Source organism: Genypterus blacodes, unplaced genomic scaffold, assembly GCF_046128005.1.
Source record: "Genypterus blacodes isolate CSIRO-AG114 ecotype Tasmania unplaced genomic scaffold, CSIRO-AGI_Gbla_v1 ptg000141l_1, whole genome shotgun sequence".
Taxonomy (NCBI): Eukaryota; Metazoa; Chordata; class Actinopteri; order Ophidiiformes; family Ophidiidae; genus Genypterus; species Genypterus blacodes.
In genome coordinates, this window is record NW_027466943.1 from 2,242,383 (window position 1) to 2,265,440 (window position 23,058).

Sequence of the window (23,058 nt, forward strand, 5' to 3'; positions counted from 1 at the left end):
CCTTCCTTGTCACAGATATGGGCTTTTCAAGTTTTCTCCAGTTTCAAAAATCGATGACCCGCGGGTCAACATTTTTCCCAAATTTTCAATATTGCCCAATTTGCCCCAAATTTACACACATTGATGGCATTTCTGCCTGGATGCTGCGTCTGAAATTTTAGCTCTCTATCTCCTTCATTGTCACAGATATGGGCTTTTCAAGTTTTCTCCAGTTTCAAAAATCGATGACCCGCGGTTCAACATTTTGCCCAAATTTTCAATATTCCCCAATTTGCCCCAAATTTACACACATTGATGGCATTTCTGCCTGGATGCTGCGTCTGAAATTTTAGCTCTCTATCTCCTTCCTTGTCACAGATATGGGCTTTTCAAGTTTTCTCCAGTTTCAAAAATCGATGACCCGCGGGTCAATATTTTTCCCAAATTTTCAATATTGCCCAATTTGCCCCAAATTTACACACATTGATGGCATTTCTTCCTGGATGCTGCGTCTGAAATTTTAGCTCTCTATCTCCTTCCTTGTCACAGATATGGGCTTTTCAAGTTTTCTCCAGTTCCAAAAATCGATGACCAGCGGGTCAACATTTTTAGAAAATTTTCAATATTCCCCAATTTGCCCCAAATTTACAAACATTGATGGCATTTCTGCCTGGATGCTGCGTCTGAAATTGTAGCTCTCTATCTCCTTCCTTGTCACAGATATGGGCTTTTCAAGTTTTCTCCAGTTTCAAAAATTGATGACCCTGGTCAACATTTTTAGAAAATTTTCAATATTCCCCAATTTGCCCCAAATTTAAACACATTGATGGCATTTCTGCCTGAATGCTGCGTCTGAAATTTTAGCTCTCTATCTCCTTCATTGTCACAGATATGGGCTTTTCAAGTGTTCTCCAGTTTCAAAAATCGCTGACCCGGGGGTCAACATTTTGCCCAAATTTTCAATATTCCCCAATTTGCCCCAAATTTACACACATTGATGGCATTTCTGCCTGGATGCTGCGTCTGAAATTTTAGCTCTCTATCTCCTTCATTGTCACAGATATGGGCTTTTCAAGTTTTCTCCAGTTTCAAAAATCGCTGACCCGGGGGTCAACATTTTGCCCAAATTTTCATTATTCCCCAATTTGCCCCAAATTTACACACATTGATGGCATTTCTGCCTGGATGCTGCGTCTGAAATTGTAGCTCTCTATCTCCTTCCTTGTCACAGATATGGGCTTTTCAAGTTTTCTCCAGTTTCAAAAATCGATGACCCGGGAGTTAACTTTTTTCCAAAATTTTCAATATTCCCCAATTTGCCCCAAATTTACACACATTGATGGCATTTCTGCCTGAATGCTGCGTCTGAAATTTTAGCTCTCTATCTCCTTCCTTGTCACAGATATGGGCTTTTCAAGTTTTCTCCAGTTTCAAAAATCGATGACCCGGGAGTTAACTTTTTTCCAAAATTTTCAATATTCCCCAATTTGCCCCAAATTTACACACATTGATGGCATTTCTGCCTGAATGCTGCGTCTGATATTTTAGCTCTCTATCTCCTTCCTTGTCACAGATATGGGCTTTTCAAGTTTTCTCCCGTTTCAAAAATCGATGACCCGCGGGTCAACATTTTGCCCAAATTTTCAATATTCCCCTAATTTACACACATTGATGGCATTTCTGCCTGGATGCTGCGTCTGAAATTTTAGCTCTCTATCTCCTTCCTTGTCACAGATATGGGCTTTTCAAGTTTTCTCCAGTTTCAAAAATCGGTTACCCGCGGGTCAACATTTTTAGAAAATTTTCAATATTCCCCAATTTGTCCCAAATTTACACACATTGATGGCATTTCTGCCTGGATGCTGCGTCTGAAATTTTAGCTCTCTATCTCCTTCTTTGTCACAGATATGGGCTTTTAAAGTTTTCTCCAGTTTCAAAAATCGATGACCCGCGGGTCAACATTTTGCCCAAATTTTCAATATTCCCCAATTTGCCCCAAATTTACACACATTGATGGCATTTCTGCCTGGATGCTGCGTCTGAAATTTTAGCTCTCTATCTCCTTCATTGTCACAGATATGGGCTTTTCAAGTTTTCTCCAGTTTCAAAAATCGCTGACCCGGGGGTCAACATTTTGCCCAAATTTTCATTATTCCCCAATTAGCCCCAAATTTACACACATTGATGGCATTTCTGCCTGGATGCTGCGTCTGAAATTTTAGCTCTCTATCTCCTTCTTTGTCACAGATATGGGCTTTTAAAGTTTTCTCCAGTTTCAAAAATCGATGACCCGCGGGTCAACTTTTTTAGAAAATTTTCAATATTCCCCAATTTGTCCCAAATTTACACACATTGATGGCATTTCTGCCTGGATGCTGCGTCTGAAATTTTAGCTCTCTATCTCCTTCCTTGTCACAGATATGGGCTTTTCAAGTTTTCTCCAGTTTCAAAAATCGATTACCCGCGGGTCAACATTTTTAGAAAATTTTCAATATTCCCCAATTTGTCCCAAATTTACACACATTGATGGCATTTCTGCCTGGATGCTGCGTCTGAAATTTTAGCTCTCTATCTCCTTCATTGTCACAGATATGGGCTTTTCAAGTTTTCTCCAGTTTCAAAAATCGATGACCCGGGGCTCAGCTTTTTTCCAAAATTTTCAATATTCCCCAATTTGCCCCAAATTTACACACATTGATGGCATTTCTGCCTGGATGCTGCGTCTGAAATTTTAGCTCTCTATCTCCTTCCTTGTCACAGATATGGGCTTTTCAAGTTTTCTCCAGTTTCAAAAATCGTTGACCCGGGGGTCAACTTTTGTCCAAAATTTTTAATATTCCCCAATTTGCCCCAAATTTACACACATTGATGGCATTTCTGCCTGGATGCTGCGTCTGAAATTTTAGCTCTCTATCTCCTTCTTTGTCACAGATATGGGCTTTTCAAGTTTTCTCCAGTTTCAAAAATCGATGACCCGCGGGTCAACATTTTTCCCAAATTTTCAATATTGCCCAATTTGCCCCAAATTTACACACATTGATGGCATTTCTGCCTGGATGCTGCGTTTGAAATTTTAGCTCTCTATCTCCTTCCTTGTCACAGATATGGGCTTTTCAAGTTTTCTCCAGTTTCAAAAATCGATGACCAGCGGGTCAACATTTTTCCCAAATTTTCAATATTGCCCAATTTGCCCCAAATTTACACACATTGATGGCATTTCTGCCTGGATGCTGCGTCTGAAATGTTAGCTCTCTATCTCCTTCCTTGTCACTGATATGGGCTTTTCAAGTTTTCTCCAGTTTCAAAAATCGATGACCCGCGGGTCAACATTTTTCCCAAATTTTCAATATTGCCCAATTTGCCCCAAATTTACACACATTGATGGCATTTCTGCCTGGATGCTGCGTCTGAAATTTTAGCTCTCTATCTCCTTCCTTGTCACAGATATGGGCTTTTCAAGTTTTCTCCAGTTTCAAAAATCGATGACCCGCGGTTCAACATTTTGCCCAAATTTTCAATATTCCCCAATTTGCCCCAAATTTACACACATTGATGGCATTTCTGCCTGGATGCTGCGTCTGAAATTTTAGCTCTCTATCTCCTTCCTTGTCACAGATATGGGCTTTTCAAGTTTTCTCCAGTTTCAAAAATCGATGACCCGGGGGTCAGATTTTTTCCAAAATTTTCAATATTCCCCAATTTGCCCCAAATGTACACACATTGATGGCATTTCTGCCTGGATGCTGCGTCTGAAATTTTAGCTCTCTATCTCCTTCCTTGTTAAAGATATGGGCCTTTCAAGTTTTCTCCAGTTTCAAAAATCGATGACCCGCGGGTCAACATTTTTCCCAAATTTTCAATATTCCCTAATTTGCCCCAAATTTACACACATTGATGGCATTTCTGCCTGGATGCTGCGTCTGAAATTTTAGCTCTCTATCTCCTTCTTTGTCACAGATATGGGCTTTTCAAGTTTTCTCCAGTTTCAAAAATCGTTGACCCACGGGTCAATATTTTTAGAAAATGTTCAATATTCCCCAATTTGCCCTAAATTTACACATATTGATGGCATTTCTGCCTGGATGCTGCATCTGAAATTTTAGCTCTCTATCTCCTTCCTTGTCACAGATATGGGCTTTTCAAGTTTTCTCTAGTTTCAAGAATCGATGACCCGCGGGTCAACATTTTTAGAAAATTTTCAATTTTCCCCAATTTGTCCCAAATTTACACACATTGATGGCATTTCTGCCTGGATGCTGTGTCTGAAATTTTAGCTCTCTATTTCCTTCCTTGTCACAGATATGGGCTTTTCAAGTTTTCTCCAGTTCTAAAAATCAATGACCCACGGTTCAACATTTTGCCCAAATTTTCAATATTCCCCAATTTGCCCCAAATTTACACACATTGATGGCATTTCTGCCTGGATGCTGTGTCTGAAATTTTAGCTCTCTATCTCCTTCCTTGTCACAGATATGGGCTTTTCAAGTTTTCTCCAGTTTCAAAAATCAATGACCCACGGTTCAACATTTTGCCCAAATTTTCAATATTCCCCAATTTGCCCCAAATTTAAACACATTGATGGCATTTCTGCCTGAATGCTGCGTCTGAAATTTTAGCTCTCTATCTCCTTCATTGTCACAGATATGGGCTTTTCAAGTGTTCTCCAGTTTCAAAAATCGCTGACCCGGGGGTCAACATTTTGCCCAAATTTTCAATATTCCCCAATTTGCCCCAAATTTACACACATTGATGGCATTTCTGCCTGGATGCTGCGTCTGAAATTTTAGCTCTCTATCTCCTTCATTGTCACAGATATGGGCTTTTCAAGTTTTCTCCAGTTTCAAAAATCGCTGACCCGGGGGTCAACATTTTGCCCAAATTTTCATTATTCCCCAATTTGCCCCAAATTTACACACATTGATGGCATTTCTGCCTGGATGCTGCGTCTGAAATTTTAGCTCTCTATCTCCTTCTTTGTCACAGATATGGGCTTTTAAAGTTTTCTCCAGTTTCAAAAATCGATGACCCGCGGGTCAACTTTTTTAGAAAATTTTCAATATTCCCCAATTTGTCCCAAATTTACACACATTGATGGCATTTCTGCCTGGATGCTGCGTCTGAAATTTTAGCTCTCTATCTCCTTCCTTGTCACAGATATGGGCTTTTCAAGTTTTCTCCAGTTTCAAAAATCGATAACCCGCGGGTCAACATTTTTAGAAAATTTTCAATATTCCCCAATTTGTCCCAAATTTACACACATTGATGGCATTTCTGCCTGGATGCTGCGTCTGAAATTTTAGCTCTCTATCTCCTTCCTTGTCACAGATATGGGCTTTTCAAGTTTTCTCCAGTTTCAAAAATCGATGACCCGGGAGTTAACTTTTTTCCAAAATTTTCAATATTCCCCAATTTGCCCCAAATTTACACACATTGATGGCATTTCTGCCTGAATGCTGCGTCTGAAATTTTAGCTCTCTATCTCCTTCCTTGTCACAGATATGGGCTTTTCAAGTTTTCTCCAGTTTCAAAAATCGATGACCCGGGAGTTAACTTTTTTCCAAAATTTTCAATATTCCCCAATTTGCCCCAAATTTACACACATTGATGGCATTTCTGCCTGGATGCTGCGTTTGAAATTTTAGCTCTCTATCTCCTTCCTTGTCACAGATATGGGCTTTTCAAGTTTTCTCCCGTTTCAAAAATCGATGACCCCGCGGGTCAACATTTTGCCCAAATTTTCAATATTCCCCAAATTTACACACATTGATGGCATTTCTGCCTGGATGCTGCGTTTGAAATTTTAGCTCTCTATCTCCTTCCTTGTCACAGATATGGGCTTTTCAAGTTTTCTCCAGTTTCAAAAATCGATGACCCGCGGGTCAACATTTTTCCCAAATTTTCGATATTGCCCAATTTGCCCCAAATTTACACACATTGATGGCATTTCTTCCTGGATGCTGCGTCTGAAATTTTAGCTCTCTATCTCCTTCCTTGTCACAGATATGGGCTTTTCAAGTTTTCTCCAGTTTCAAAAATCGATGACCAGCGGGTCAACATTTTTCCCAAATTTTCAATATTCCCCAATTTGCCCCAAATTTACACACATTGATGGCATTTCTGCCTGGATGCTGCGTCTGAAATTTTAGCTCTCTATCTCCTTCCTTGTCACAGATATGGGCTTTTCAAGTTTTCTCCAGTTTCAAAAATCGATGACCCGCGGTTCAACATTTTGCCCAAATTTTCAATATTCCCCAATTTGCCCCAAATTTACACACATTGATGGCATTTCTGCCTGGATGCTGCGTCTGAAATTTTAGCTCTCTATCTCCTTCCTTGTCACAGATATGGGCTTTTCAAGTTTTCTCCAGTTTCAAAAATCGTTGACCCGGGGGTCAACTTTTGTCCAAAATTTTTAATATTCCCCAATTTGCCCCAAATTTACACACATTGATGGCATTTCTGCCTGGATGCTGCGTCTGAAATTTTAGCTCTCTATCTCCTTCTTTGTCACAGATATGGGCTTTTCAAGTTTTCTCCAGTTTCAAAAATCGATGACCCGCGGGTCAACATTTTTCCCAAATTTTCAATATTGCCCAATTTGCCCCAAATTTACACACATTGATGGCATTTCTGCCTGGATGCTGCGTTTGAAATTTTAGCTCTCTATCTCCTTCCTTGTCACAGATATGGGCTTTTCAAGTTTTCTCCAGTTTCAAAAATCGATGACCAGCGGGTCAACATTTTTCCCAAATTTTCAATATTGCCCAATTTGCCCCAAATTTACACACATTGATGGCATTTCTGCCTGGATGCTGCGTCTGAAATGTTAGCTCTCTATCTCCTTCCTTGTCACTGATATGGGCTTTTCAAGTTTTCTCCAGTTTCAAAAATCGATGACCCGCGGGTCAACATTTTTCCCAAATTTTCAATATTGCCCAATTTGCCCCAAATTTACACACATTGATGGCATTTCTGCCTGGATGCTGCGTCTGAAATTTTAGCTCTCTATCTCCTTCCTTGTCACAGATATGGGCTTTTCAAGTTTTCTCCAGTTTCAAAAATCGATGACCCGCGGTTCAACATTTTGCCCAAATTTTCAATATTCCCCAATTTGCCCCAAATTTACACACATTGATGGCATTTCTGCCTGGATGCTGCGTCTGAAATTTTAGCTCTCTATCTCCTTCCTTGTCACAGATATGGGCTTTTCAAGTTTTCTCCAGTTTCAAAAATCGATGACCCGGGGGTCAGATTTTTTCCAAAATTTTCAATATTCCCCAATTTGCCCCAAATGTACACACATTGATGGCATTTCTGCCTGGATGCTGCGTCTGAAATTTTAGCTCTCTATCTCCTTCCTTGTTAAAGATATGGGCCTTTCAAGTTTTCTCCAGTTTCAAAAATCGATGACCCGCGGGTCAACATTTTTCCCAAATTTTCAATATTCCCTAATTTGCCCCAAATTTACACACATTGATGGCATTTCTGCCTGGATGCTGCGTCTGAAATTTTAGCTCTCTATCTCCTTCTTTGTCACAGATATGGGCTTTTCAAGTTTTCTCCAGTTTCAAAAATCGTTGACCCACGGGTCAATATTTTTAGAAAATGTTCAATATTCCCCAATTTGCCCTAAATTTACACATATTGATGGCATTTCTGCCTGGATGCTGCATCTGAAATTTTAGCTCTCTATCTCCTTCCTTGTCACAGATATGGGCTTTTCAAGTTTTCTCTAGTTTCAAGAATCGATGACCCGCGGGTCAACATTTTTAGAAAATTTTCAATTTTCCCCAATGTGTCCCAAATTTACACACATTGATGGCATTTCTGCCTGGATGCTGTGTCTGAAATTTTAGCTCTCTATTTCCTTCCTTGTCACAGATATGGGCTTTTCAAGTTTTCTCCAGTTCTAAAAATCAATGACCCACGGTTCAACATTTTGCCCAAATTTTCAATATTCCCCAATTTGCCCCAAATTTACACACATTGATGGCATTTCTGCCTGGATGCTGTGTCTGAAATTTTAGCTCTCTATCTCCTTCCTTGTCACAGATATGGGCTTTTCAAGTTTTCTCCAGTTTCAAAAATCAATGACCCACGGTTCAACATTTTGCCCAAATTTTCAATATTCCCCAATTTGCCCCAAATTTAAACACATTGATGGCATTTCTGCCTGAATGCTGCGTCTGAAATTTTAGCTCTCTATCTCCTTCATTGTCACAGATATGGGCTTTTCAAGTGTTCTCCAGTTTCAAAAATCGCTGACCCGGGGGTCAACATTTTGCCCAAATTTTCAATATTCCCCAATTTGCCCCAAATTTACACACATTGATGGCATTTCTGCCTGGATGCTGCGTCTGAAATTTTAGCTCTCTATCTCCTTCATTGTCACAGATATGGGCTTTTCAAGTTTTCTCCAGTTTCAAAAATCGCTGACCCGGGGGTCAACATTTTGCCCAAATTTTCATTATTCCCCAATTTGCCCCAAATTTACACACATTGATGGCATTTCTGCCTGGATGCTGCGTCTGAAATTTTAGCTCTCTATCTCCTTCTTTGTCACAGATATGGGCTTTTAAAGTTTTCTCCAGTTTCAAAAATCGATGACCCGCGGGTCAACTTTTTTAGAAAATTTTCAATATTCCCCAATTTGTCCCAAATTTACACACATTGATGGCATTTCTGCCTGGATGCTGCGTCTGAAATTTTAGCTCTCTATCTCCTTCCTTGTCACAGATATGGGCTTTTCAAGTTTTCTCCAGTTTCAAAAATCGATAACCCGCGGGTCAACATTTTTAGAAAATTTTCAATATTCCCCAATTTGTCCCAAATTTACACACATTGATGGCATTTCTGCCTGGATGCTGCGTCTGAAATTTTAGCTCTCTATCTCCTTCCTTGTCACAGATATGGGCTTTTCAAGTTTTCTCCAGTTTCAAAAATCGATGACCCGGGAGTTAACTTTTTTCCAAAATTTTCAATATTCCCCAATTTGCCCCAAATTTACACACATTGATGGCATTTCTGCCTGAATGCTGCGTCTGAAATTTTAGCTCTCTATCTCCTTCCTTGTCACAGATATGGGCTTTTCAAGTTTTCTCCAGTTTCAAAAATCGATGACCCGGGAGTTAACTTTTTTCCAAAATTTTCAATATTCCCCAATTTGCCCCAAATTTACACACATTGATGGCATTTCTGCCTGGATGCTGCGTTTGAAATTTTAGCTCTCTATCTCCTTCCTTGTCACAGATATGGGCTTTTCAAGTTTTCTCCCGTTTCAAAAATCGATGACCCCGCGGGTCAACATTTTGCCCAAATTTTCAATATTCCCCAAATTTACACACATTGATGGCATTTCTGCCTGGATGCTGCGTTTGAAATTTTAGCTCTCTATCTCCTTCCTTGTCACAGATATGGGCTTTTCAAGTTTTCTCCAGTTTCAAAAATCGATGACCCGCGGGTCAACATTTTTCCCAAATTTTCGATATTGCCCAATTTGCCCCAAATTTACACACATTGATGGCATTTCTTCCTGGATGCTGCGTCTGAAATTTTAGCTCTCTATCTCCTTCCTTGTCACAGATATGGGCTTTTCAAGTTTTCTCCAGTTTCAAAAATCGATGACCAGCGGGTCAACATTTTTCCCAAATTTTCAATATTGCCCAATTTGCCCCAAATTTACACACATTGATGGCATTTCTGCCTGGATGCTGCGTCTGAAATTTTAGCTCTCTATCTCCTTCCTTGTCACAGATATGGGCTTTTCAAGTTTTCTCCAGTTTCAAAAATCGATGACCCGGGAGTCAACTTTTTTCCAAAATTTTCAATATTCCCCAATTTGCCCCAAATTTACACACATTGATGGCATTTCTGCCTGGATGCTGCGTCTGAAATTTTAGCTCTCTATCTCCTTCTTTGTCACAGATATGGGCTTTTCAAGTTTTCTCCAGTTTCAAAAATCGTTGACCCACGGGTCAATATTTTTAGAAAATGTTCAATATTCCCCAATTTGCCCCAAATTTACACAAATTGATGGCATCTCTGTCTGGATGCTGCGTCTGAAATTTTAGCTCTCTATCTCCTTCCTTGTCACAGATATGGGCTTTTAAAGTTTTCTCCAGTTTCAAAAATTGATGACCTGGGTCAACATTTATAGAAAATTTTCAATATTCCCCAATTTGCCCCAAATTTACACACATTGATGGCATTTCTGTCTGGATGCTGCGCCTGAAATTTTAGCTCTCTATCTCCTTCCTTGTCACTGATATGGGCTTTTCAAGTTTTCTCTAGTTACAAGAATCGATGACCCGCGGGTCAACATTTTTAGAAAATTTTCAATATTCCCCAATTTGTCCCAAATTTACACAAATTGATGGCATTCCTGCCTGGATAATGCGCCTGAAATTTTAGCTCTCTATCTCCTTCCTTGTCACAGATATGGGCTTTTCAAGTTTTCTCCAGTTTCAAAAATTGATGACCCGCGGGTCAACATTTTTAGAAAATTTTCAATATTCCCCAATTTGCCCCAAATTTACAAACATTGATGGCATTTCTGCCTGGATGCTGCGTCTGAAATTGTAGCTCTCTATCTCCTTCCTTGTCACAGATATGGGCTTTTCAAGTTTTCTCCAGTTTCAAAAATTGATAACCCTGGTCAACATTTTTAGAAACTTTTCAATATTCCCCAATTTGCCCCAAATTTACACACATTGATGGCATTTCTGCCTGGATGCGGTGCCTGAAATTTTAGCTCTCTATCTCCTTCCTTGTCACAGATATGGGCTTTTCAAGTTTTCTCCAGTTTTAAAAATCGATGACCCGGGGGGTCAAGTTTTTTACAAAATTTTCAATATTCCCCAATTTGCCCCAAATTTACACACATTGATGGCATTTCTGCCTAAATGCTGCGCCTGAAATTTTAGCTCTCTATCTCTTTCCTTGTCACAGATATGGGCTTTTCAAGTTTTCTCTAGTTTCAAGAATCGATGACCCGCGGGTCAACATTTTTAGAAAATTTTCAATATTCCCCAATTTGTCCCAAATTTACACAAATTGATGGCATTTCTGCCTGGATGCTGCGCCTGAAATTTTAGCTCTCTATCTCTTTCCTTGTCACAGATATGGGCTTTTCAAGTTTTCTCTAGTTTCAAGAATCGATGACACGCAGATCAACATTTTTAGAAAATTTTCAATATTCCCCAATTTGTCCCAAATTTACACAAATTGATGGCATTTCTGCCTGGATGCTGCGCCTGAAATTTTAGCTCTCTATCTCCTTCCTTGTCACAGATATGGGCTTTTCAAGTTTTCTCCAGTTTCAAAAATTGATGACCCGGGTCAACATTTTTAGAAAATTTTCAATATTCCCCAATTTGCCCCAAATTTACACACATTGATGGCATTTCTGTCTGGATGCTGCGCCTAAAATTTTAGCTCTCTATCTCCATCCTTGTCACAGACATGGGCTTTTCAAGTTTTCTCTAGTTACAAAAATCGATGACCCGCGTGTCAACATTTTTAGAAAATTTTCAATATTCCCCAATTTGCCCCAAATTTATACACATTGATGGCATTTCTGCCTGGATGCTGCACCTGAAATTTTAGCTCTTTATCTCCTTCCTTGTCACAGATATGGGCTTTTCAAGTTTTCTCCAGTTTCAAAAATTGATGACCCGGGTCAATATTTTTAGAAAATTTTCAATATTCCCCAATTTGCCCCAAATTTACAAACATTGATGGCATTTCTGCCTGGATGCTGCGTCTGAAATTTTAGCTCTCTATCTCCTTCCTTGTCACAGATATGGGCTTTTCAAGTTTTCTCCAGTTTCAAAAATTGATGACCCTGGTCAACATTTTTAGAAAATTTTCAATATTCCCCAATTTGTCCCAAATTTACACACATTGATGGCATTTCTGCCTGGATGCTGCGTCTGAAATTGTAGCTCTCTGTCTCCTTCCTTGTCACAGATATGGGCTTTTCAAGTTTTCTCCAGTTCCAAAAATTGATGACTCGGGACAACATTTTTAGAACATTTTCTATATTCCCCAATTTGCCCCAAATTTACACACATTGATGGCATTTCTGCCTGGATGCGATGCCTGAAATTTTAGCTCTCTATCTCCTTCCTTGTCACAGATATGGGCTTTTCAAGTTTTCTCCAGTTTCAAAAATTGATGACCCTGGTCAACATTTTTAGAAAATTTTCAATATTCCCCAATTTGCCCCAAATTTACACACATTGATGGCATTTCTGCCTGGATGCGGTGCCTGAAATTTTAGCTCTCTATCTCCTTCCTTGTCACAGATATGGGCTTTTCAAGTTTTCTCCAGTTTCAAAAATTGATGACCCTGGTCAACATTTTTAGAAAATTTTCAATATTCCCCAATTTGCCCCAAATTTACACACATTGATGGCATTTCTGACTGGATGCGGTGCCTGAAATTTTAGCTCTCTATCTCCTTCCTTGTCACAGATATGGGCTTTTCAAGTTTTCTCTAGTTTCAAGAATCAATGACGCGCGGGTCAACATTTTTAGAAAATTTTCAATATTCCCCAATTTGTCCCAAATTTACACAAATTGATGGCATTTCTGCCTGGATGCTGCGTCTGAAATTGTAGCTCTCTATCTCCTTCCTTGTCACAGATATGGGCTTTTCAAGTTTTCTCTAGTTTCAAGAATCGATGACCCGCGGGTCAACATTTTTAGAAAATTTTCAATATTCCCCAATTTGTCCCAAATTTACACAAATTGATGGCATTTCTGTCTGGATGCTGCGTCTGAAATTTTAGCTCTCGATCTCCTTCCTTGTCACAGATATGGGCTTTTCAAGTTTTCTCCAGTTTCAAAAATCGATAACCCGGGGGTCAACTTTTTCCCAAAATTTTCAATATTCCCCAATTTGCCCCAAATTTACACACATTGATGGCATTTCTGCCTGGATGCTGCGTCTGAAATTTTAGCTCTCTATCTCCTTCCTTGTCACAGATATGGGCTTTTCAAGTTTTCTCCAGTTTCAAAAATTGATGACCCGGGTCAACATTTTTAAAAAATTTTCAATATTCCCCAATTTGCCCCAAATTTACACACATTGATGGCATTTCTGCCTGGATGCTGCGTCTGAAATTGTAGCTCTCTATCTCCTTCCTTGTCACAGACATGGGCTTTTCAAGTTTTCTCTAGTTACAAGAATCGATGACCCGCGGGTCAACATTTTTAGAAAATTTTCAATATTCCCCAATTTGTCCCAAATTTACACAAATTGATGGCATCTCTGTCTGGATGCTGCGTCTGAAATTTTAGCTCTCTATCTCCTTCCTTGTCACAGATATGGGCTTTTCAAGTTTTCTCCAGTTTCAAAAATTGATGACCCGGGTCAACATTTATAGAAAATTTTCAATATTCCCCAATTTGCCCCAAATTTACACACATTGATGGCATTTCTGCCTGGATGCTGTGTCTGAAATTGTAGCTCTCTATCTCCTTCCTTGTCACAGACATTGGCTTTTCAAGTTTTCTCTAGTTACAAGAATCGATGACCCGCGGGTCAACATTTTTAGAAAATTTTCAATATTCCCCAATTTGTCCCAAATTTACACAAATTGATGGCATTTCTGCCTGGATGCTGCGCCTGAAATTTTAGCTCTCTATCTCCTTCCTTGTCACAGATATGGGCTTTTCAAGTTTTCTCCAGTTTCAAAAATTGATGACCCGCGGATCTACATTTTTAGAAAATTTTCAATATTCCCCAATTTGTCCCAAATTTACACAAATTGATGGCATTTCTGTCTGGATGCTGCGTCTGAAATTTTAGCTCTCTATCTCCTTCCTTGTCACAGATATGGGCTTTTCAAGTTTTCTCTAGTTTCAAGAATCAATGACCCGCGGGTCAACATTTTTAGAAAATTTTCAATATTCCCCAATTTGCCCCAAATTTACACACATTGATGGCATTTCTGCCTGGATGCTGCGTCTGAAATTTTAGCTCTCTATCTCCTTCCTTGTCACAGATATGGGCTTTTCAAGTTTTCTCCAGTTTCAAAAATTGATGACCCGGGTCAACATTTTTAGAAAATTTTCAATATTCCCCAATTTGCCCCAAATTTACACACATTGATGGCATTTGTGCCTGGATGCTGCGTCTGAAATTGTAGCTCTCTATCTCCTTCCTTGTCACAGACATGGGCTTTTCAAGTTTTCTCTAGTTACAAGAATCGATGACCCGAGGGTCAACATTTTTAGAAAATTTTCAATATTCCCCAATTTGCCCCAAATTTATACACATTGATGGCATTTCTGCCTGGATGCTGCACCTGAAATTTTAGCTCTTTATCTCCTTCCTTGTCACAGATATGGGCTTTTCAAGTTTTCTCCAGTTTCAAAAATTGATGACTCGGGTCAACATTTTTAGAAAATTTTCAATATTCCCCAATTTGCCCCAAATTTACACACATTGATGGCATTTGTGCCTGGATGCTGCGTCTGAAATTGTAGCTCTCTATCTCCTTCCTTGTCACAGACATGGGCTTTTCAAGTTTTCTCTAGTTACAAGAATCGATGACCCGAGGGTCAACATTTTTAGAAAATTTTCAATATTCCCCAATTTGCCCCAAATTTATACACATTGATGGCATTTCTGCCTGGATGCTGCACCTGAAATTTTAGCTCTTTATCTCCTTCCTTGTCACAGATATGGGCTTTTCAAGTTTTCTCCAGTTTCAAAAATTGATGACCCGGGTCAATATTTTTAGAAAATTTTCAATATTCCCCAATTTGCCCCAAATTTACAAACATTGATGGCATTTCAGCCTGGATGCTGCGTCTGAAATTTTAGCTCTCTATCTCCTTCCTTGTCACAGATATGGGCTTTTCAAGTTTTCTCCAGTTTCAAAAATTGATGACCCTGGTCAACATTTTTAGAAAATTTTCAATATTCCCCAATTTGTCCCAAATTTACACACATTGATGGCATTTCTGCCTGGATGCTGCGTCTGAAATTGTAGCTCTCTATCTCCTTCCTTGTCACAGATATGGGCTTTTCAAGTTTTCTCCAGTTCCAAAAATTGATGACTCGGGACAACATTTTTAGAACATTTTCTATATTCCCCAATTTGCCCCAAATTTACACACATTGATGGCATTTCTGCCTGGATGCGGTGCCTGAAATTTTAGCTCTCTATCTCCTTCCTTGTCACAGATATGGGCTTTTCAAGTTTTCTCCAGTTTCAAAAATTGATGACCCTGGTCAACATTTTTAGAAAATTTTCAATATTCCCCAATTTGCCCCAAATTTACACACATTGATGGCATTTCTGCCTGGATGCGGTGCCTGAAATTTTAGCTCTCTATCTCCTTCCTTGTCACAGATATGGGCTTTTCAAGTTTTCTCCAGTTTCAAAAATTGATGACCCAGGTCAACATTTTTAGAAAATTTTCAATATTCCCCAATTTGCCCCAAATTTACACACATTGATGGCATTTCTGCCTGGATGCTGCGTCTGAAATTGTAGCTCTCTATCTCCTTCCTTGTCACAGATATGGGCTTTTCAAGTTTTCTCTAGTTTCAAGAATCGATGACCCGCGGGTCAACATTTTTAGAAAATTTTCAATATTCCCCAATTTGTCCCAAATTTACACAAATTGATGGCATTTCTGTCTGGATGCTGCGTCTGAAATTTTAGCTCTCGATCTCCTTCCTTGTCACAGATATGGGCTTTTCAAGTTTTCTCCAGTTTCAAAAATCGATAACCCGGGGGTCAACTTTTTCCCAAAATTTTCAATATTCCCCAATTTGCCCCAAATTTACACACATTGATGGCATTTCTGCCTGGATGCTGCGTCTGAAATTTTAGCTCTCTATCTCCTTCCTTGTCACAGATATGGGCTTTTCAAGTTTTCTCCAGTTTCAAAAATTGATGACCCGGGTCAACATTTTTAAAAAATTTTCAATATTCCCCAATTTGCCCCAAATTTACACACATTGATGGCATTTCTGCCTGGATGCTGCGTCTGAAATTGTAGCTCTCTATCTCCTTCCTTGTCACAGACATGGGCTTTTCAAGTTTTCTCTAGTTACAAGAATCGATGACCCGCGGGTCAACATTTTTAGAAAATTTTCAATATTCCCCAATTTGTCCCAAATTTACACAAATTGATGGCATCTCTGTCTGGATGCTGCGTCTGAAATTTTAGCTCTCTATCTCCTTCCTTGTCACAGATATGGGCTTTTCAAGTTTTCTCCAGTTTCAAAAATTGATGACCCGCGGGTCAACATTTATAGAAAATTTTCAATATTCCCCAATTTGCCCCAAATTTACACACATTGATGGCATTTCTGCCTGGATGCTGTGTCTGAAATTGTAGCTCTCTATCTCCTTCCTTGTCACAGACATTGGCTTTTCAAGTTTTCTCTAGTTACAAGAATCGATGACCCGCGGGTCAACATTTTTAGAAAATTTTCAATATTCCCCAATTTGTCCCAAATTTACACAAATTGATGGCATTTCTGCCTGGATGCTGCGCCTGAAATTTTAGCTCTCTATCTCCTTCCTTGTCACAGATATGGGCTTTTCAAGTTTTCTCCAGTTTCAAAAATTGATGACCCGCGGATCTACATTTTTAGAAAATTTTCAATATTCCCCAATTTGTCCCAAATTTACACAAATTGATGGCATTTCTGTCTGGATGCTGCGTCTGAAATTTTAGCTCTCTATCTCCTTCCTTGTCACAGATATGGGCTTTTCAAGTTTTCTCTAGTTTCAAGAATCAATGACCCGCGGGTCAACATTTTTAGAAAATTTTCAATATTCCCCAATTTGTCACAAATTTACACAAATTGATGGCATTTCTGTCTGGATGCTGCGTCTGAAATTTAAGCTCTCTATCTCCTTCATTGTCACAGATATTGGCTTTTAAAGTTTTCTCCAGTTTCAAAAATTGATGACCCGGGTCAACATTTTTAGAAAATTTTCAATATTCCCCAATTTGCCCCAAATTTACACACATTGATGGCATTTCTGCCTGGATGCTGCGTCTGAAATTTTAGCTCTCTATCTCCTTCCTTGTCACAGATATGGGCTTTTCAAGTTTTCTCCAGTTTCAAAAATTGATGACCCGGGTCAACATTTTTAGAAAATTTTCAATATTCCCCAATTTGCCCCAAATTTACACACATTGATGGCATTTGTGCCTGGATGCTGCGTCTGAAATTGTAGCTCTCTATCTCCTTCCTTGTCACAGACATGGGCTTTTCAAGTTTTCTCTAGTTACAAGAATCGATGACCCGAGGGTCAACATTTTTAGAAAATTTTCAATATTCCCCAATTTGCCCCAAGTTTACACACATTGATGGCATTTCTGCCTGGATGCTGCGCACTTTCATCATCATCATCATCATCATCATCATCATCGTCACACAGTGGCTCGTGTACTTCACTTCTCATGTGCATTCAATGTTCTCATATTATGCCCTTGTGCAATACTCATTTTCTGAATGTATGCTTTCATATAAGATAAGATAAGATACAACTTTATTCTCCTGAGGGAAATTGGGTGTTGACAGAGGAAGTGAAACATGAGGGAGGAGGACCAGGTGAGGCCTGCTGCTCAGAGGGACAAAATGTTTACGGCACCGGGTATTCCCAGGCGGTCTCCCATCCAAGTACTAACCTGGCCCGACACTGCTTAGCTTCCGAGATCAGACGAGATCAGGCGTGTTCAGAGTGGTATGGCCGTAAACGAGGAGAGCAGCCACACAGAGGCACTTTATAGGTGAGACAGACCCAGTTCAAGTCACCGTGTACACATGACTACACTCAAGTTCATGTATATCACAATTTACATGATGCCTTCATCAGAAACACACATTTCTGGATAATGAAGTCTTACCTTAATGAAACTGATAATCATCACATAGAACATACAGAGGGACTACTTACATCTCTGACGCTCACTTTCATCATCATCATCATCATCATCATCCTCATCATTATCATTGTCAGACAGTGGCTCGTGTTCTTCACTTCTCATGTGCATTCAATCTTCTCATATTGTGCCCATGTGCAATACTCATTTTCTGAATGTATGCTTTCATATAAGATAAGATAAGATACAACTTTATTCTCCCGAGGGACATTGGGTGTTGACAGAGGGAGTGAAACATGAGGGAGGAGGACCAGGTGAGGCCTGCTGCTCAGAGGGCCAAAATGCTTACTGCACCGGGTATTCCCAGGCGGTCTCCCATCCAAGTACTAAACTGGCCCGACGCTGCTTAGCTCCCGAGATCAGACGAGATCGGGCGTGTTCAGAGTGGTATGGCCGTAAACGAGGAGAGCAGCCACACAGAGGCTCTTTATAGGTGAGACAGACCCAGTTCAAGTCACCGTGTACACATGACTACACTCAAGTTCATGTATATCACAATTTACATGATGCCTTCATCAGAAACACACATTTCTGGATAATGAAGTCTTACCTAATGAAACTGATAATCATCACATAGAACATACAGAGGGACTACTTACATCTCTGACGCTCACTTTCATCCTCATCATCATCATTGTCACACAGTGGCTCGTGTTTTTCACTTCTCATGTGCATTCAATCTTCTCATATTATGCCCATGTGCAATACTCATTTTCTGAATGTATGCTTTCATATAAGAAAAGATAAGATACAACTTTATTCTCCCGTGGGAAATTGCGTGTTTACAGAGGGAGTGAAACATGAGGGAGGAGGACCAGGTGAGGCCTGCTGCTCAGAGGGCCAAAATGCTAACGGCACCGGGTATTCCCAGGCGGTCTCCCATCCAAGTACTAACCTGGCCGGATGCTGCTTAGCTTCTGAGATCAGAAGAGATCGGGCGTGTTCAGAGTGGTATGGCCGTAAACGAGGAGAGCAGCCACACAGAGGCTCTTTATAGGTGAGACAGACCCTGTTCAAGTCACCGTGTACACATGACTACACTCAAGTTCATGTATATCACAATTTACATGATGCCTTCATCAGAAGAACACTTACATTTCAGATAAGATAAGATACAACTTTATTCTCCAGAGGGAAATTGCGTGTTGACAGAGGGAGTGAAACATGAGGGAGGAGGACCAGGTGAGGCCTGCTGCTCAGAGAGGCCAAAATGCTTACGGCACCGGGTATTCCCAGGCGGTCTCCCATCCAAGTACTAACCTGGCCGGACGCTGATTAGCTTCCGAGATCAGACAAGATCGGGCGTGTTCAGAGTGGTATGGCCGTAAACGAGGAGAGCAGCCACACAGAGGCTCTTTATAGGTGAGACAGACCTAGTTCATGTCACCGTGTACACATGACTACACTCAAGTTCATATATATCACAATTTACATGATGCCTTCATCAGAAACACACATTTCTGGATAATGAAGTCTTACCTAAAGAAACTGGTAATCATCACATAGAACATACAGAGGGACCACTTACATCTCTGACGCTCACTTTCATCATCATCATCATCATCATCATCATCGTCACACAGTGGCTCGTGTACTTCACTCCTCATGTGCATTCAATCATCAAATATTATGCCCATGTGCAATACTCATTTTCTGAATGTATGCTTACATATAAGATAAGATAAGATACAACTTTATTCTCCCGAAGGACATTGGGTGTTGACAGAGGGAGTGAAACATGAGGGAGGAGGACCAGGTGAGGCCTGCTGCTCAGAGGGCTAAAATGCTTACGGCACCGGGTATTCCCAGACGGTCTCCCATCCAAGTACTAACCTGGCCCGACGCTGCTTAGCTTCCGCGATCAGACGAGATCGGGCGTGTTCAGAGTGGTATGGCCGTAAACGAGGAGAGCAGCCACACAGAGGCTCTTTATAGGTGAGACGGACCCAGTTCAAGTCACCGTGTACACATGACTACACTCAAGTTCATGTATATCACAATTTACATGATGCCTTCATCAGAAGAACACTAACATTTCAGAAAAGATAAGAGACAACTTTATTCTCCCGAGGGAAATTGCGTGTTGACAGAGGGAGTGAAACATGAGGGAGGAGGACCAGGTGAGGCCTGCTGCTCAGAGGGCCAAAATGCTTACGGCACCGGCTATTCCCAGGCGGTCTCCCATCCAAGTACTAACCTGGCCCGACGCTGCTTAGCTTCCGAGATTGTGCGTGTTCAGAGTGGTACGGCCTTAAACTAGGAGAGCAGCCACACAGAGGCTCTTTATAGGTGAGACAGACCCAGTTCAAGTCACCGTGTACACATGACTACACTCAAGTTCATGTATATCACAATTTACATGATGCCTTCATCAGAAACACACATTTCTGGATAATGAAGTCTTACCTAATGAAACTGATAATCATCACATAGAACATAAAGAGGGACCACTAACATCTCTGACCCTCACTTTCATCATCATCATCATCATCATCATCATCATCATCATCATCATCATCACACAGTGGCTCGTGTACTTCACTTCTCATGTGCATTCAATCTTCTCATATTATGCCCATGTGCAATACTCATTTTCTGAATGTATGCTTTCATATAAGATAAGATAAGATACAACTTTATTCTCCCGAGGGAACTTGCGTGTTCACAGAGGGAGTGAAACATGAGGGAGGAGGACCAGGTGAGGCCTGCTGCTCACAGGGCCAAAATGCTTACGGCACCGGGTATTCCTAGGCGATCTCCCATCCAAGTACTAACCTGGCCCGACGCTGCTTAGCTTCACAAGATCAGACGAGATCAGGCGTGTTCAGAGTGGTATGGCCGTAAACGAGGAGAGCAGCCACACAGAGGCTCTTTATAGGTGAGACAGACCCAGTTCAAGTCACCGTGTACGCATGACTACACTCAAGTTCATGTATATCACAATTTACATGATGCCTTCATCAGAAGAACACTAACATTTCAGATAAGATAAGATACAACTTTATTCTCCCGAGGGAAATTGCGTGTTGACAGAGGGAGTGAAACATGAGGGAGGAGGACCAGGTGAGGCCTGCTGCTCAGAGGGCCAAAATGCTTACGGCACTGGGTATTCCCAGGCGGTCTCCCATCCAAGTACTAACCTGGCCCGACGCTGATTAGCTTCCGAGATCAGACGAGATCGGGCGTGTTCAGAGTGGTATGGCCGTAAACAAGGAAAGCAGCCGCACAGAGGCTCTTTATAGGTGAGACAGATTCAGTTCAAGTCACCGTGTACACATGACTACACTCAAGTTCATGTATATCACAATTTACATGATGCCTTCATCAGAAACACACATTTCTGGATAATGAAGTCTTACCTAATGAAACTGATAATCATCACATGGAACATACAGAGGGACCACTAACATTTCTGACGCTCACTTTCATCATCATTTTCATCATCATCATCGTCACACAGTGGCTCGTGTACTTCACTTCTCATGTGCATTCAATCTTCTCATATTATGACCATATGAAATACTCATTTTCTGAATGTATGCTTTCATATAAGATAAGATAAGATACAACTTTATTTTCCCGAGGGAAATTGCGTGTTGAGAGAGGGAGTGAAACATGAGGGAGGAGGACCAGGTGAGGCCTGCTGCTCAGAGGGCCAAAATGCTTACGGCACCGGGTATTCCTAGGCGGTCTCCCATCCAAGTACTAACCTGGCCCGACGCTGCTTAGCTTCCGAGATTGTGCGTGTTCAGAGTGGTACGGCCTTAAACTAGGAGAGCAGCCACTCAGAGGCTCTTTATAGGTGAGACAGACCCAGTTCAAGTCACCGTGTACACATGACTACACTCAAGTTCATGTATATCACAATTTACATGATGCCTTCATCAGAAACACACATTTCTGGATAATGAAGTCTTACCTAATGAAACTGATAATCATCACATAGAACATAAAGAGGGACCACTAACATCTCTGACCCTCACTTTCATCATCATCATCATCATCATCATCATCATCATCATCACACAGTGGCTCGTGTACTTCACTTCTCATGTGCATTCAATCTTCTCATATTATGCCCATGTGCAATACTCATTTTCTGAATGTATGCTTTCATATAAGATAAGATAAGATACAACTTTATTCTCCCGAGGGAACTTGCGTGTTCACAGAGTGAGTGAAACATGAGGGAGGAGGACCAGGTGAGGCCTGCTGCTCACAGGGCCAAAATGCTTACGGCACCGGGTATTCCTAGGCGGTCTCCCATCCAAGTACTAACCTGGCCCGACCCTGCTTAGCTTCACAAGATCAGACGAGATCAGGCATGTTCAGAGTGGTATGGCCGTAAACAAGGAAAGCAGCCGCACACAGGCTCTTTATAGGTGAGACAGACCCAGTTCAAGTCACCGTGTACACATGACTACACTCAAGTTCATGTATATCACAATTTACATGATGCCTTCATCAGAAACACACATTTCTGGATAATGAAGTCTTACCTAATGAAACTGATAATCATCACATGGAACATACAGAGGGACCACTAACATTTCTGACGCTCACTTTCATCATCATCATCATCATCATCATCATCATCATCGTCACACAGTGGCTCGTGTAGTTCACTTCTCATGTGCATTCAATCTTCTCATATTATGATCGTGTGCAATACTCATTTTCTGAATGTATGCTTTCATATAAGATAAGATAAGATACAACTTTATTCTCCCGAGGAGAATTGCGTGTTCACAGAGGGAGTGAAACATGAGGGAGGAGGACCAGGTGAGGCCTGCTGCTCAGAGGGCCAAAATGCTTACTGCACCGGGTATTCCCAGGCGGTCTCCCATCCAAGTACTAACCTGGCCCGACGCTAATTAGCTTCCGAGATCAGACGAGATCAGGCGTGTTCAGAGTGGTATGGCCGTAAACGAGGAGAGCAGCCACACAGAGGCTCTTTATAAGTGAGACAGACCCAGTTCAAGTCACCGTGTACACATGACTACACTCAAGTTCATGTATATCACAATTTACATGATGCCTTCATCAGAAACACACATTTCTGGATAATGAAGTCTTACCTAATGAAACTGATAATCATCATATAGAACATAAAGAGGGACCACTAACATCTCTGACGCTCACTTTCATCATCATCAT

At 40.7% G+C, this 23,058-nt stretch overlaps 6 non-coding genes and 4 pseudogenes across 6 annotated transcripts; all 10 read right to left on the bottom strand.

The window, feature by feature from the left end:
• Positions 1-17,597: 17,597 nt before the first annotated feature.
• On the bottom strand, positions 17,598-17,716 carry LOC143012143 (5S ribosomal RNA). Its single transcript, XR_012964986.1, has one exon. It is a non-coding gene; the product is annotated as a 5S ribosomal RNA (ribosomal RNA).
• Positions 17,717-18,183: 467 nt separating this feature from the next.
• On the bottom strand, positions 18,184-18,302 carry LOC143012168 (5S ribosomal RNA). The gene has a single exon (XR_012965006.1). It is a non-coding gene; the product is annotated as a 5S ribosomal RNA (ribosomal RNA).
• Positions 18,303-18,747: 445 nt separating this feature from the next.
• LOC143012195 (5S ribosomal RNA) lies at positions 18,748-18,866 on the bottom strand (annotated as a pseudogene).
• Positions 18,867-19,112: 246 nt separating this feature from the next.
• On the bottom strand, positions 19,113-19,231 carry LOC143012179 (5S ribosomal RNA). The gene has a single exon (XR_012965016.1). It is a non-coding gene; the product is annotated as a 5S ribosomal RNA (ribosomal RNA).
• Positions 19,232-19,685: 454 nt separating this feature from the next.
• LOC143012156 (5S ribosomal RNA) lies at positions 19,686-19,804 on the bottom strand. The gene has a single exon (XR_012964995.1). It is a non-coding gene; the product is annotated as a 5S ribosomal RNA (ribosomal RNA).
• Positions 19,805-20,627: 823 nt separating this feature from the next.
• On the bottom strand, positions 20,628-20,747 carry LOC143012191 (5S ribosomal RNA; annotated as a pseudogene).
• A 245-nt stretch (positions 20,748-20,992) lies between these two features.
• Positions 20,993-21,111, bottom strand: LOC143012161 (5S ribosomal RNA). The gene has a single exon (XR_012965000.1). It is a non-coding gene; the product is annotated as a 5S ribosomal RNA (ribosomal RNA).
• A 451-nt stretch (positions 21,112-21,562) lies between these two features.
• On the bottom strand, positions 21,563-21,671 carry LOC143012144 (5S ribosomal RNA; annotated as a pseudogene).
• A 460-nt stretch (positions 21,672-22,131) lies between these two features.
• LOC143012186 (5S ribosomal RNA) lies at positions 22,132-22,251 on the bottom strand (annotated as a pseudogene).
• Positions 22,252-22,711: 460 nt separating this feature from the next.
• On the bottom strand, positions 22,712-22,830 carry LOC143012176 (5S ribosomal RNA). Its single transcript, XR_012965014.1, has one exon. It is a non-coding gene; the product is annotated as a 5S ribosomal RNA (ribosomal RNA).
• Between the last annotated feature and the right edge of the window lie 228 nt (positions 22,831-23,058).